The sequence below is a fragment of the Pleurodeles waltl genome, chromosome 6, assembly GCF_031143425.1.
Source record: "Pleurodeles waltl isolate 20211129_DDA chromosome 6, aPleWal1.hap1.20221129, whole genome shotgun sequence".
In the NCBI taxonomy this organism is placed as follows: domain Eukaryota; kingdom Metazoa; phylum Chordata; class Amphibia; order Caudata; family Salamandridae; genus Pleurodeles; species Pleurodeles waltl.
Window position 1 is genome coordinate 448,467,869 of NC_090445.1, and position 14,872 is coordinate 448,482,740.

The window sequence follows — 14,872 nt, forward strand, 5'->3', positions numbered from 1 at the left end:
AGACATCTTGTACAGCAGATCAGTCTGCTGTCCAACGTGGCTTCAAGTGAACCGGTGAGAGGATGTGGCACTACAGTCAGACCTGCTGACCTTGCTCCTGGGGAGCACTGTCTTTTCAGCATGTGATTCCGGGCAAATCACTTCGGCCCTCATTATGAGTTTGGGGTAAACACAGCTGACCACCGTGCTTGTGGCCGCAAAAAAAGACCGGCTGTGTTGGCGGAATGCATTCCGCCGTATTATGAGCACAAAAAGGGAAACTGCCAAAAATGTATTAAATTTCACACACCGCCAGGGCCAACGACTGCGGAAAGGCAGTACTCAGCAACCCGTCACCGCTACGCCAACAAAAAGCTTGTCCACCATAATATGAGCCACTAATCAGCCCCACGGTAATTTTTTGTGGATCACCATTGGTGGTACGGACCGCTGCGGATAGTGATGGCACCCACCAAGAACAACCCCACGCATCAGATTATTCAAAAGCCGCACACCTGAGACACATATACACACACCACACACACCCACACATCACTATAAAACACATGCACATACATCCCACAATCCTTTGCAACACCAATTGCACCATAGCTATTGCCACTAACACCACGCACACACTCTACAAACCTGATACAGAAGTCACACGCACACACATACACACACACACACACACACACACACACACTTGACAACACAAACTATACAACCACCACACACCCCCAACCAGGACCCTCGCGTACACACACACACACACCACCCCCAAGAACTCACCCTTACAACACCACGCACATCACACACCATGGCAACCCCTAAGCACCCCCGCTTCACTGACATGGAGATAAAGACCATGGTGGACTAAATACTTAGGGTCGAGCCGCAACTGCTTGGGGCACGGGTACAGCAGACGTCCATGGCCAAGAAGATGGAGCTATGGCAGAGGATTGTCAACAATGTGAACGCAGTAGGAAACCATCCACGCACAAGGGACGACATCAGGAAGAGGTGGAACGACCTGCGAATGAAGGTACGGCCCATCGCATCATGACATCAAATTGCAGTACAGGCTGTGTCCCCCCTCCATCTCCCAAATACACCGACTGGGAGTAAAAGGTCTTGGCTATCCTGCACCCAGAGGGTCTGCCTGGACTCACTGGAAGACTGGACTCGGGTAAGTCAGATCATCTACCCTACCATGTATCCCACCTGTAATGCATGTCTCACCCAACCCCTATCACTACCACAAAACACTGTATCCCATGCTCATCTAACATCCCAAATTCAACTGTACCCAGAATCCATGCATGCCCACAACACCCCATCCAACTCACGACACTTCCCTGTGAGCACAAACACCAACCCCTGCATGTAAAGTATGCTTCACTACATCCCCCATAATGCACCACCAATGCCTTAATCCAAAAATTCATCACACCTATCCCGATGTGCCCCTGCATGCAAGTGACTGGAAATGGAAGCTCAACAAACAGGCGGCTAGTATTGCAATGGAAATGGCAATGACAACATAGAGGGCAGAAAACAGAAGAGAAATACGACAATGGCAAAAACTACAAAATAAACACATAGAAAACTACAAAAATACGCTGGGACATTACTGCAATGCCAAATCCCCTGCAGCAGTGCTACTGCACCATCACCCACTAGCCACAAGTCATTACACATTGCAAGAAACTAAATACTCATTGAAGTGACACACAGGTACCACAGCCCATGACACCCGGCCTGAGATGGCCTGAGATGGGAAGAAGTGCATGTCCCCACCAGAAGAAGAAGGTCCCAGTGAGGAGAGTGCAACAGCATGGCTGAACCAAGAGGAGTTCCCAGGCCCATCCCATAGCCCTGGGCAGTCAGCCTCCAGAAGCCCCACTCAGGATACCACTGACACCACCACCACCACTCAACCACCAACATCACCAGTGGTCCAACTTCCCCACACCAGTGCCTACAGGCCACAGACTGTCTGCCCACCTGTACAGGGATTGGAGTCACCACCCACCACCAGCCAGAACGATGAAGGCCCCAGTTCAAGTGGGTCTTGCCCACCTGTGACGGGGACACAGGCCCAGGGGTCTAGGCCCAGTGGGATGGTGTCAGTGGCACAGGGGGGTTGGACAAGGAGGGATGCGGCTGTCAATGAGGCCATATCAGAGGTCCTGGGGGTATACCACCATTCCCAGGACAGGATGGGCCAGATCCTGGCCATGTTGCAGGACAACCAGAGGCTACAGGTGTCACACCACCAGGAGGCCATGGAGCAATGGAAACAACTCAGTGCTACCATGGCCTCCATTGCAGGGGTGCGCAGAGGTTGCCTTACATCTTGCCAGAGTCTACCACTCACCAGCAGGGCCCTTCTACTACCCAGGACACAGCCCATCCATCAACATCTGCAGCAGCCAGTGGAATGATGGCACTGCCAGAGGACTCACAGAACACCAGCACCACTACCCCTGTAGCCCAGGAACCCCCTCGCAAACATGGCCGGAGACTCAGACAACCCAGTGACTCAGCAGCCAAGACCAAGCACACTGCCAAGAAGTGACTCTTCACGAACTGTCTCCTTTGTGTGTCACTGAGCCATCCAGTTGACTATCCACTGCCATTTGCCCATTTCACATTGACCCCATCTATTCTGCCCCTGTGCTACCAACAGCTTGTGAAATGTAACAGAGTATTTTGTTCACCATGTGCCCAATCCCTTCCACATTCCCATGACTATTGTCATGCACAACATCAATAAATAGTACGCGATTGCACCAAAATATTGTTTTTATTTCATACCAGTGTTTTGGATTTACATGTAACTGACATCATCAAACATGAACCTAAGTACATACATCTTGCAGGAACACATTGTACAGAGAGGTGGATGTTAAGTACGTGACAGTGTACACTCCAGCAGTGTTGAACTCATCCCATCAACATCCTTGATGTAGCCATATGTCAGGGGTAGGACACCATAGCAGCATCTGTCAGCATGAGAAATGCAACACACTTTTAACTTCACTGTACCAATACAACTGTTGCCACATTTGCTGACAGATATACACCCACCCATTACAGCATAGGGAACTAGGTTAAAGGTAGCACATATACCTAATGTGGGCCATGCACTACTCAGACATTTGTAAGAACACATATTTACATGGATATGTATGTAGAGTGGCAGATGAAAACAGAACATTACATCACCCACCATAGTGCCTAGGAATGCCAACCTGCCAGGACAAATGTCAGCCCTTGCACCACCACATGTGTCACATCCATTAGGAATATCCTGATAAGCTCCAGACACCAGCCCTGTTAGAGGTATGTGTAGAATAAAGCCACCACAGTGTCATGCGGGTAATGATGATGTGTAAAACTAATTTGACCACTCTGTTCAACACTCTGCAGATGGCTAAAAGTGGATCACCAAACATCCACACGTACACATACTCCTATCCATACAGCACTGTGGATGTATCGCCACCATCTGCCACTGACATCCGGCTCAATCTAGCTAACATAACACTGCAACACACACTTGAGATTCATTGGAAGTAGAGCTGTGTTAGCTGACTCCTTGAGTCAACTTCATCCTCCTCATCTTCTCCATCCTGAGATGCCACATGTGGCAATGCAACATCCTCCTCTTCCAGTAGTGGAACATGTTTCCTTAGAGCCAAATTATGGAGCATGCAGCAGGCCACTACAGTCTGATACACCTTGTCAGGGGTATAGTACAGTGATCCACCAGACATGTGCAGGCAGCGGAATCTGGCCTTCAGGAGGCCAATGGTCCGCTCAGTCACCCTTCTTGTGGGACCATGATCATCATTGTATCGGTGTTCTGCAACTGTCTGGGATTTCTCACAGGTGTCAGGAGCCACTGCATGTTTGAATATCCTGAATCACCTGGGAAGAGGGCTAAAAGTTAGTTAAAAACACACTTTGCTTTATGCTAACAAGGTGACAGTCACGTATGATTGCAGATCCGTGTCAAACACACCAACCTATTAGCCAAGCTCTATCCCCCTGTAGTAGTGTCATCATGTGTCATCATGTGTGGCACACTGCTGTTCCTCAGTATGTAGGCATCATGGACAGATCCAGGGAATTGTGCAGCCACCTGTGAGATATACTGATCTGCAGGACAGACCAACTATACATTCAGTGAGTGGTAGCTTTTTCGATTCCCTTACACCTGTTCATTGGCTAGGGAGATAATTATAGGTATGTGGATGCCATCTATGGCACCAATCACATGTTGTATGTTGGCAATGGCATAAAAATCTGATTTCACAGTAGGAGATCATGGCTTTGGGGAAACTAGATGTAGTTCTGCATGTGTCGTATTAATCCACCAGGGATTTTGTAAGGATGTTGCTGAACATTGGCTTTGACACACCGGATGCCATGCCCACTGTCACCTGAAATGACCCAGTTGCTAAGAAATGTAGGACTGGCAGTACCTGCAATGTTGGAGAGATGGCAAATGGCTTTCTTATTGCAGGCTTTAGTTCAGGCTCCAATTGGTCACACAGCTCACAGATTATGTTACGGTTCATGCGATAAGTGATGATGATGTGGTGCTCCTCCATGGTAGTCATATCAACCAGGGGTCTGTAGACAGATGGAGCCCTCCCTCTCCACATGGGTCGGAAGCTATGTAGGGAAAAAGGTAGATAGATGTTGTGTAGGACTGATTACTCTACATTCACCTCTCACATCCATTCCATGTGTATTCCACACACACTACACAGTATCAGTCCCGAAGCAGGATCTATCCCTGAATGGGCAATGTGTCATGATTGCTGTGGATGGGAAATTCAACAGTGCAACCATGATATGGGTATAGGCATTTGTCATGTCACCTCTAGCTCCCTGACGGTAGATGAAATGGCACCATATACACTGCCCCTGTCCTGTTTAGGTAAATGTTTTGTACATAAAATGGCAGCCTCCAGCCATACAGGTTGTGGAGAGTTGGAAGTGACATCTTACTGCTGGCGTATGTGGTAGGCGGTGTTCACAGCAGTGCATATGCTCATTGGATAACATTGTTGTCTATGGGTAATAGGGGCCAATCAAGATCACCATCGGCGGTGGCAGTGCACACCGCCACAGTCTACACCACCATTTTAGTTTGCCACTTGACTCCTACACCTCAAGATGGCCACTACTCCACTGCATGTGCTGCTGTGTCCTGACTCTGGTCCTGAAAATGGCGCGGGCTACAGGGGAACGGGCCCCGGCCTTCACATCGTTGGAGTTGGAGAAGCTGGTCGACGGGGTCCTACCCTTGTACACAAAGCTGTATGGGTGACCAGAGGACCAGTTGAGTGGTATTCATCGGTCCTAGGAATGTGTGCCAATGCATGAAAGGGTTGTGCGAGTGACTGGAGAATGTGGGCATGGATCAGTGGATTGCGCCAGGGCATATGTGTGTAGGCTCATGGATGACAGTAAGTTTGAATGGAAAATTTGCAGGTGTTGTTGTGTCCATGTGTTAATGGTGCACCTCCACTCACAGCTACTTTTTCCACTGTGTGTTACATGCAGGTTAGCGCCCATCAGAAGAAGGGATACTGGCGAGCCATCGCTAAAGAAGTGCGGACCCTGGGAGTATACCGCCGGCGGAGCACCCACTGCAGGAATCGGTGGGAGGACCTGAGACGCTGGGCACGGGAGACTGCAGAGGCCCGCTGGGGACAGCCTCCCAACAAGGAAGGGGTGCCCATCGGACCATGACCCCCATGACCTACCACATTCTGGTAGCCAATCCTCAGTTGGATGGGCCCTTGAAGGCAACACAGCAGACACAAGGGGGTGAGTACCACTACTGTTAACATTGCTTATTGTGAAGTATAGTTGGATGCAAAAGGGTGGTTGGCTGGGTGGTACTAAGGTATGTCCATGCAGGCGACCCCGTTTCCTTAATTGAGATGGTGAATTCTGCTTAGAATGGGTGGGTAATTTACCATGTCACAGGTCCCATGGGTGGCCTAGTGGGTCTAATTAATGTCCTCTGAGACTGGACACATTGTGGTGGGACAGCATCCCTCTCCCTTGTCCAAGCTCAACCTATTTGGAAATGTACAGAATGGATGGTGATGTAGTTGGGCAATGAAGTGTAGGTAGGTCAGTGTATTGTGGGAGCTAGAGCACCACTCAGACATACCTACCTTGATGTAGTGGGTGATGTTGAGGGATAATGTCTGGGACGGGTGGGAGTGCATTTGTGCAAACATGCCATTCAATCAGGTATTAAAAGCCTACATCCTTCTTTTTTCCTACCCCCCCTTTGTGTTCTTGTGTTCATGTGTGCATTAGCATAATCTGGTGAAGGAGCAGAGGCACCGGTGAGTGGGGATGCTGCTGCTCATGGGACCCAGGAGGCAGAGACCACAGACGCCGAGGGGACCAGTAGGATGGATGGCAAGGGGAGAACCATGGGGGAGGCAACTACTACTGCAAGTAGTGACTGTGACAGCTCCTCCGATGGCAGCTCCCTGGTGGTGGCAGACACTGCTGGAAACACCGGATATACAAGACCTTCTCCCATTCCCCTTACCAGCACTGCGCTCCAGTAGCTACCCCCGAATTGCCTGTGCCCGCTCACCCAGGAGGGTGGGCATCTCCTTCGCCACAGGCACCTCTGCCCCTGCCCCAGTCAGTCCTGCTGCCCTCAATGAGGAGGCTATTGACCTCCTGAGAACCATCTCTGTAGGGCAGACAACCATTGTGAATGCCATCCAGGGTCTGGCATCCCAGATGCAGCAATTCAATGCATACCTGGAAGGCATTCACGGTGTCATGTCTGGCCTACAGAGATCTTTTCAGGCTCTGGCCTCCTCTTTGATGGCAACCAGTGTCCCTAGTTCTTCCGTCCCCCGCCTACCTCCTCTGCCCCTTCCAGTACCCCACTCCCTTCACCAATCTCAAGCACACATATAGACAAGCATGCACCCAAGCCAACACACAAGAAAGTCAAAGAGGAACACAGGCACCACACATCCCACCACAAGCAGGCACACACCCAACATCCTATTGCACACACCACAACAGCCATCTCCCCCATTATGTCAACCACCCCCTCCTCCCTGTCTGTCACCTCACAATGCACCCCCACATTCTCTGCACCCTCAGTCACTGCTCCAGCCATCAATCTCACAGTCACCACAACTGCTGACACCCACTCATGCACCCCAGACACCACACCCGCAGTTACAACAACAACTTCACAGACATTTGCAGCACACTCACCAGACCTGCAGACACATGCACAACATCCATCTACACTAGCTGCCTGTCTACTACCACTGTTTCCGCCCATCCTCCCAGTACATGCAAACGTACCCACACATCCATGCAACAGCCATCCACCTGACATGTGCAGATGAAGCACGCACCTGCATCTACCTCTTCTCCCAAACCTGTCTCCAAAACCCCTCCATGTGCACCTAAGAAGCTTTTCCTTTCCTGTGTCGACCTTTTCAAACCCACTGGCCCACCCCGTCTTGTGCCTAAACGCTGCCTTGCCCTCACCAAATCCACTCCTTCCTCCTCAGTATCCTCCCCAGTTGTCCCTTCACAGTCCTCTACCCCTTCCCCAGGGAGGAAAAAGACATGTAGGAGGCCTGATCCAACTCCCACCCCCTGTCCAAGCCCACTCCCACTACTTCCCAGGGCAAGTCCAAAACCCCACCCACTCCGAAAACTAAGCCAGGGAAACCCCCTCCCAAACCTTAGTCCCCACCACAATTCCCTGAGGTGCCTGCCTGCCACATTGATACCCTTTCCTTGTGGAGGCCACGGTCGTAGTAGGAGTCATGTGGGAGCCTTGTGGGCCCAACAGGACAATTTGAAAGGACTGGCCCATGGCCTTGTCTGCACAAATTTTTCTGCCTCCAGTTTCTGGTTTAATATATCTGGCCAACAGACATGTTGGTGCAATGTTCTTCCGTAGTCCTGCGTTTTAATGTGGGAGCGTTATGCACACAGGTATGTGCTTCGCATTTTCTTTCTGTGCATGTGTCAGGTAAGTGTCTACCTGTACAGATTGGGTACCTAGTTTGGGGGGGTGCATTGGGGTGTTGGTGGTGAGGCTGTGTGTGTGTAAGGGTGTCGGTGTGTGTGGGCGTGGTGGTGTGCGTGTGGGTGAGTGTTTCCTTATGGATGGCTCACTTCCGCCAGGCTTTGTGTGGCAGTGGTTCCACCCCGAAATCTTGGCGGTGTGGTGTTTTGTATTAAGGTGGGCAGGAAGGGCCTTTCCGCTGGCCTGAAGATGGCCCCCGCCATCGGCGGCAGCTCTCCCACTTTAATGGTACCAGCATTGAAGTGGCTGCTCTGCTCACATTTTTCTACCTGACTCCTATTGCGGCGATCCGTACCGCCACCCTGTCGGCGGTCACACCTCCACCGACGGCAGGGCGGTCCAACACCACCAGACTCATAATGACCACCTTAATCTCCCCAATAAAAACAAAAAACCTCAAAATGAATTTGTCCCTGTGTAATGCAAGTGGTTCCCACGTAAAGCACTCTAATATTTCAGTTCGAGTTTGCGCTGCATAACAGCGTCCAAAAAATTTATTAAATGAAAATAAAAGGCCCTGAATTGAGGTACAAAGGACATTAGGAAGGAGGGTTGGTGACACTGTTACTGTGTATGTATATTTTACTTCTTTTCCTATAAGGGTTTTTGTTTTATTGCAATGTCCGTTAAAACGTAATTGAAAATGTGTTAAACCAAAATTTTAACCACTGATGGATGCCCAACATAAGTTGCGGAGGACAGAATGCTTGCAGGATAAACACTTCTTTTGCCAATTAGTTTCATTAGGAGCCATTAAAATTAAATACATCCTTTGTGGATAACTTGAAAATGTGGCATAGATCTAGCTCTCTTTTTGGGCCTAAGCTGAACACCCCTCTGTAATGAAGTAGGGCTGAGTCCACTGAATACCATCAATGGATGTAGTGGTCACACCCTGAGCCGAGCACTGGAGCATCTGTAATGACAAATGTTTGAACAAGGCAAAGAGGCCAATGTGGTAAAAAAGCTATCTTAGAACATATAGATAATATTTTGGGCTGTGATCTATTCAGAGAACAAGATGCTGGGCACCGACCTCGCAATACCAATGCTCCTCAGGATGTTGATGTCGATGAAAGTAAATAGGCACTTTTTATTTTACACTTCAAACAAAGTTAGCATTAGAAGGCTTTTGAAGGCAAAATGAGTTAGGTTTACTTAATGGACAGAGATTATGGTTTAGCTTCTGGCACATGCCACTGCTTCTTGCACAATGTATTTTAAAACTTATGGGGAGGTTTCTAGTGTTGAAATTATTTCTGATAAATAATTGTTTTTCACGGTTTATGTGCAGGGCGGAAGATACGTGAACCCCCTTAACGGCAGTTAATAGAATTGTGAATAGACAGGTAATGTCAGAGTGTCGATGCTCAAAGGTATTTCAACTTTCAAGTAAAGTGCACTAGCCCTATTCAGCAAAACTGAGATTGAAGAAGTATTTTCACCAGTTATTGGGCAGCACGCAATATTTTATAAAAACAGAACTCAAATGGTTGTGTAGTAGAAGGACACAATTCGAAACTGGTTTCGTCTCTGTGCAAGCTGCATTAAGTACTAATAAATTTGTATATATTAAAGGGCTAAGAATTTACATGAATTAGGCTAACATAGAAAATAATGTGTACTGTGGAAAATGTGCCCCCTTGAGTAGCCACCATATTGCGTGTAATAATTAATAATGAATTCACACATATTTTGATTGATATACACACATAGAATAAGTGTATTGATGGATTATACTAATATATTAATGTTAGTATTTGCTTAAATAATGTTGAGCTTTTGATTAATTACGAGGTTTGGGCCTAGTCGACAAACCTCATGTTAAGTTCCCTGCCCTAATAAATATTCGTAAATGTCTTGTGAAAGCAGAGAATGAATATTATTCATTGTTCACATTGTGCTGACCAAGCGATTTGTAAATGTCTAAAACTTTCTCATGAGAACTGTTCGTCGAAAAATTCTGCACTAGAAAATGTTACTTTGTAAATTTGATGTGTGAGAAAGAGATGTTCCCAGGAGCTAACAATGGGCGCACTGACTACAGCTAGCATTGCGACAAAGAAGTTATCTGGCGATGGGAAATGAAGAAGAGGAGCCAATCATTCACGAGTGAAAAATTGTTTAGTTATGTTTTAGATGTAGTTTTTAATCGCCATTGGTCCTACTGCAACTGTGCAATTTCCTGACCAATGATAGCGTGAGAAAATGCTTTAGAGGATTTAGTATATCCAGATCATATTTTGCAGAGCCATTTGCCTTTTTCCATCTTCCCTGCCACCTTAATTCATTCTGTTCTACTCTTGTCCGAATCCTGTTCATAGAGCACCATAGTTCCAGATGTTTTTTTCCCCTTTAACCATCCTCATAGAAAATTGCGTAAATTCTGGTTTCTTTTCCATTATAACCATCCTCGTAAAGAGTTTGTGCTAATGCTGATTCCGTAGCTTATTGACTTTTATGGTTCAGTTAACTTAGAACTCAACCATGGCAGAGCCGTTTCCTTCCATTGCCCGTTGCTGACGTTGACCAGACAGATGTCCAACTGACGAAGGGATCGCAGCTTGCTGACCAATTTGAGGGAGGTTTACTGAAATGTGCTTACTTTTGTTGAATGTTTATTCTCCTTTTAGGAACCAACCACTATTTTTGATAGAACCCTAGTTAGTTGTTTTTCCAAAATTAACTTGTGACTCAATTTACTTTTGCATGAAGGCCAAACATGCCATTCTACTCGTAGGGTTAGTTAGAGTGTCACTCGCTGTAAATGTCATCAATGAAGAATTGATTTTGTTCACCTGCCGAATCTAGATGTATGCTATCTCTGTTGTTCAGTTATTGATGCTATTAATTTGTACCGTAAATCTTGAGTGTGTAATTATCAATGCACTAGATAAATTGAGATTCTTTTGACGTTTTGGTCAGCCGGTGATGTTTGTATATGCATATCATTTGGTTTTGAGACTAATTTACGTGATATTAGCATTGTTGATTTAGGGAAATAAACTTTCTAAACTTACCAAAAGGTGTGGTTATTCAGGGACACATGGGTCATGGTGTGTTTAGGTTACTGACTCAAAGTTGTTGAAAATTGATTTGTTATTCATGTTATGTTGTTGCTGATCAGATTTTGAGTAAACATTGTGTATATGGTGGAATCACTCTAAGCGTAGTCAAAAGGTCCATTGAACCTCTAACGCGTCCCCTTATAAATAAATTATAAAAGACCAAATAAGGCCAGACGGCTTACAGTTTTTGGTAACAGACTCCGATGGTTAGTCTCCTTAGGAGGCCACTATAATTTCCAGTAATTAATAGAAGAATTGAATGGTTAACCTCCTTAAGAGGTCACCATACGTTTCCCAGTTTTGGTAGTAGTAACGGTGTATTGCGTCTCCTTAAGAGACCACTATGATTTCCCAGATATAACAGCTATAATATTCAGAACTTGGTAGCGGAAACAAAAAATTATGTCTCCCTAAGAACCTACCATGATTTTCCCAGAAGCTTGGAGTTTGCCAATGCTTGTTTGAAGATGTTCTCAGCGGTTATATTGAAAGTGTGAATGGAATAGGTTTTGTGCTTGTATAGCTTAAGCAAATTGGAGGTGAATTGTGATATTTGTTAGTGAATGGGGAGTCTGCGTACTCCAAATGAAGTTGTTTAGAGAGTTTGCGCACTCCAAAGGTTGTGTGTAGGGAAGTCGTTGAACTTCACATGTGTGTGGTGCTTTGTGTTCAAAAATTGCCCAAGTGGTTGCTGATATATGGACCCTCATAGCTCAAGATTCCGGAGTATTGTATAAGTGTATGAGACACTTGGTTTGATGTGTAATTTGTCTGTTTAATAGGTTAATTGGCAGTGTGTGTTAGTTTTCAACTGAGATTTGGTGAATCCTACGTGCACCAGGAGGACCCAATGATCGATTGAGAGTAGAATTTGCTGGTTAAATTTTGCTTGCGTGTCAGGGAACCTGAGATCGAAGGAGTATCTGTTACAGCTTAAAGCTGCAGCTGAAAATACAGTAAGGTTTCTGAAGCGATTGTGTTACCTACCTGTAATAAACAGACAAGTTGTGTGTATTGATTTTGATTTGTGCTTGCAATATTTGCCCTTAGTTTGCCGTGGGTCTGAATTGAGGACAACAAACCGAAGAGCTTTGTCAGCTGCTGTATGTGTGAGTGTGACGTCACTAGAGCTGCACTAAGATAGGTTGTTTGGTTAGGAAGGCTGCAAATGGATTGGTGGACAACCGGGAAGCGTTATTGGTTGAGAAGGCAAGCGAAAAGGATTTTGGGATTGAAATTTGCTTCCTGAGTCGATTGAAGAGTAGCGTAAAATACAGAAATGAAATTTTTTGAAGCATTAAGAGTGCCACAAGGGGAGATGTGCAAATTCCAGTTAGAATAGGAGAGAGTACACCACTAGAAGGTACACCCACATACATTGTATTTGAAGAACAAGGTGCTGTGCCATGTCTTTGGCTAAAACAATGGTGCAAAGAGACTGAAAAAGAAGGGAGCTTAGAGTTTCCTGCCCATGGAATGTTTAATTTGAGAATTTTAAAGAATTTTGAGGAGAGTACTGTATGAGTTGAAACTTCTTCCGAGACTTGCACAATTTGAAGCCTTAGCTATTTGGGAATTAGTGGCCAGGCAGCAACAGCAACAGAAATTTGAGAGAAGAATGAGAAAGGCTGAGAAAACTTTAGCTTAAGCAAGATGGGATAGTGAGCAGATATTTCGGAGGACCGAGACTTTACAGGGAATGAAGAAGTTTCCTGCAATTACACAAGAGAATGAAAGCCATGCCAGAAAGTGTACCAGAAAGAGGGATTTGTATCCTTCAGAGGAAAGATAGCAGAGTTCAAATGAATCTAGAAAATCCTTGACTTACGATGAAGAATCAGATGATGATGAGTTTATTTTGCAATTAAGAAAACGTCTCCCACCATATGCAGCACACAATAGACAGTTCCAAGTCCTAGTGCAGATCCTACAGCTCGAGTACTGATTGAGACTATTCAAAGGAAAGCACAGATTAGTCACAATGTTGCTTCCACATCACAGATACCTGTGCCACAGATTGACATACTGAGAATTTACCCAGATGTACCTATTGCAGATACTGCAACAAACTTAATGATTCTGACAGGACAAGCTGCCCATATGAGACAGGTTTATCAGAGGCCGACACTGATCCAGATAGAGTCTACTCCTAATTTAATGTCTCCACTGTAAGCACAAACAACCCTATAACAGGGTCACAGGCAGAGATGTCTCCAATAACAAGTCAGAATACAGGAGTAATGTACCCAAGAGATCAAAACGCATGACCAAGTCCGGACGCTGTGTCCGTACCCGTTACCATTGGTCCAGTTATACCACTGTTTGCTCAGGGAAACAATAAGAGCAGTGAGCAGAAAATTTTGAATTCAGGTGTAGAAATGAAAAGGTTCAATGCACATACAGGTATGATGACTCCAGTGAAGCTGACATTTGATATGACAGGTCCGTTAATTGATTTTAAGTTGTTCCAGGACTCGTCCGAATAATGTGGGGAGATCAGACATAGGTCCTAACCCAGTTTTGGTGACAACAGAGACCCCGTGCCTAACGTTACAGCAAGTGCCTAGTGTGGTAATAATAATATCTCGTTGCAAGGTTTGACAGCCCAGCAATTAACTGAACGGCTGGAGAACCTGAGTAGCACACAAGGAGATTCAAGTGGAGGAAGTTCACTGAATTTGAACAAGTTTAGACTAGAAGCAGATGAATGAATTGAGGGAACAATTGATTTAAACAGAATTGACTCATATAAGGAAGAAGAGTTGCGCTATTTGTGCAAACTGACTACCACCAAAGCAGGATTGGTACATCAGAATTTAGCAGATCTGGCAGAGAAATATGACATAGAAATTGAGAAAATGAAACATTTGAGAAGAAGTTACAAATTAGAATTTTATTTCAAAGACATTGAGAACATGAGAATACTAGGAATTAAAATTTACATTAGGAAATTAATTCAGAGTATTCAGACATGGGGAGCATTAGAAAAATTGGAAGGCAGATGGGCAAAGAAACTAGACAAGAAGAAAAGGTACTCTGCACATTTAACTGTTAGTGTGCAGCAGACTGATAACCCAGTACATATATGATGAGGAGGGAATTGTGTCCATGTCCCTAAGAGCAGAAGTGACATTCTGTCATTTACCAATGATTACCCAAGGCCGAGAGAGAAACCAGTGGAATAGTACCAGCAAATAGATAGGTTTGTTAAGCTCGCAAAATGCCTGTGGGAAGATTTGGACACTCTCTTCTGTTGCATTTCACCCATAAATCCAGTAGATTTATGGGTGAAATGCAACAGAAGTGTAGATTGGCCCATAAAAGAACCTCCAAGAGATCCAGCTACAGGTGCACCATCTCCTGATGTAATGAAATATTACTTTAAGGTGATCGAATTTTTGAAAACAAGAATTTCCCCCAAGAATGTAGATTGGCAGAGAGTAGACCCGACAGCACAGAAAGGAAAGGAGTCCATCCATGCATATTATGAAACATTGTTACAGGCATTCAGACATTACAGTGGTACCGAAACAATTGAGCCGAAAGACATGATTCATTTTGTGTTCAGATTTGTTGAAGGATTGAGACCTGAGATTACCCAGATGATTAGAAGTCATTTAATTTGTTGGCAAGCAAAGTCGATTGATGAAGTACTGCAATATGCTAAGTACTGTAGTGATGAGATAGAGTTGAAGCAAAGAAAGTT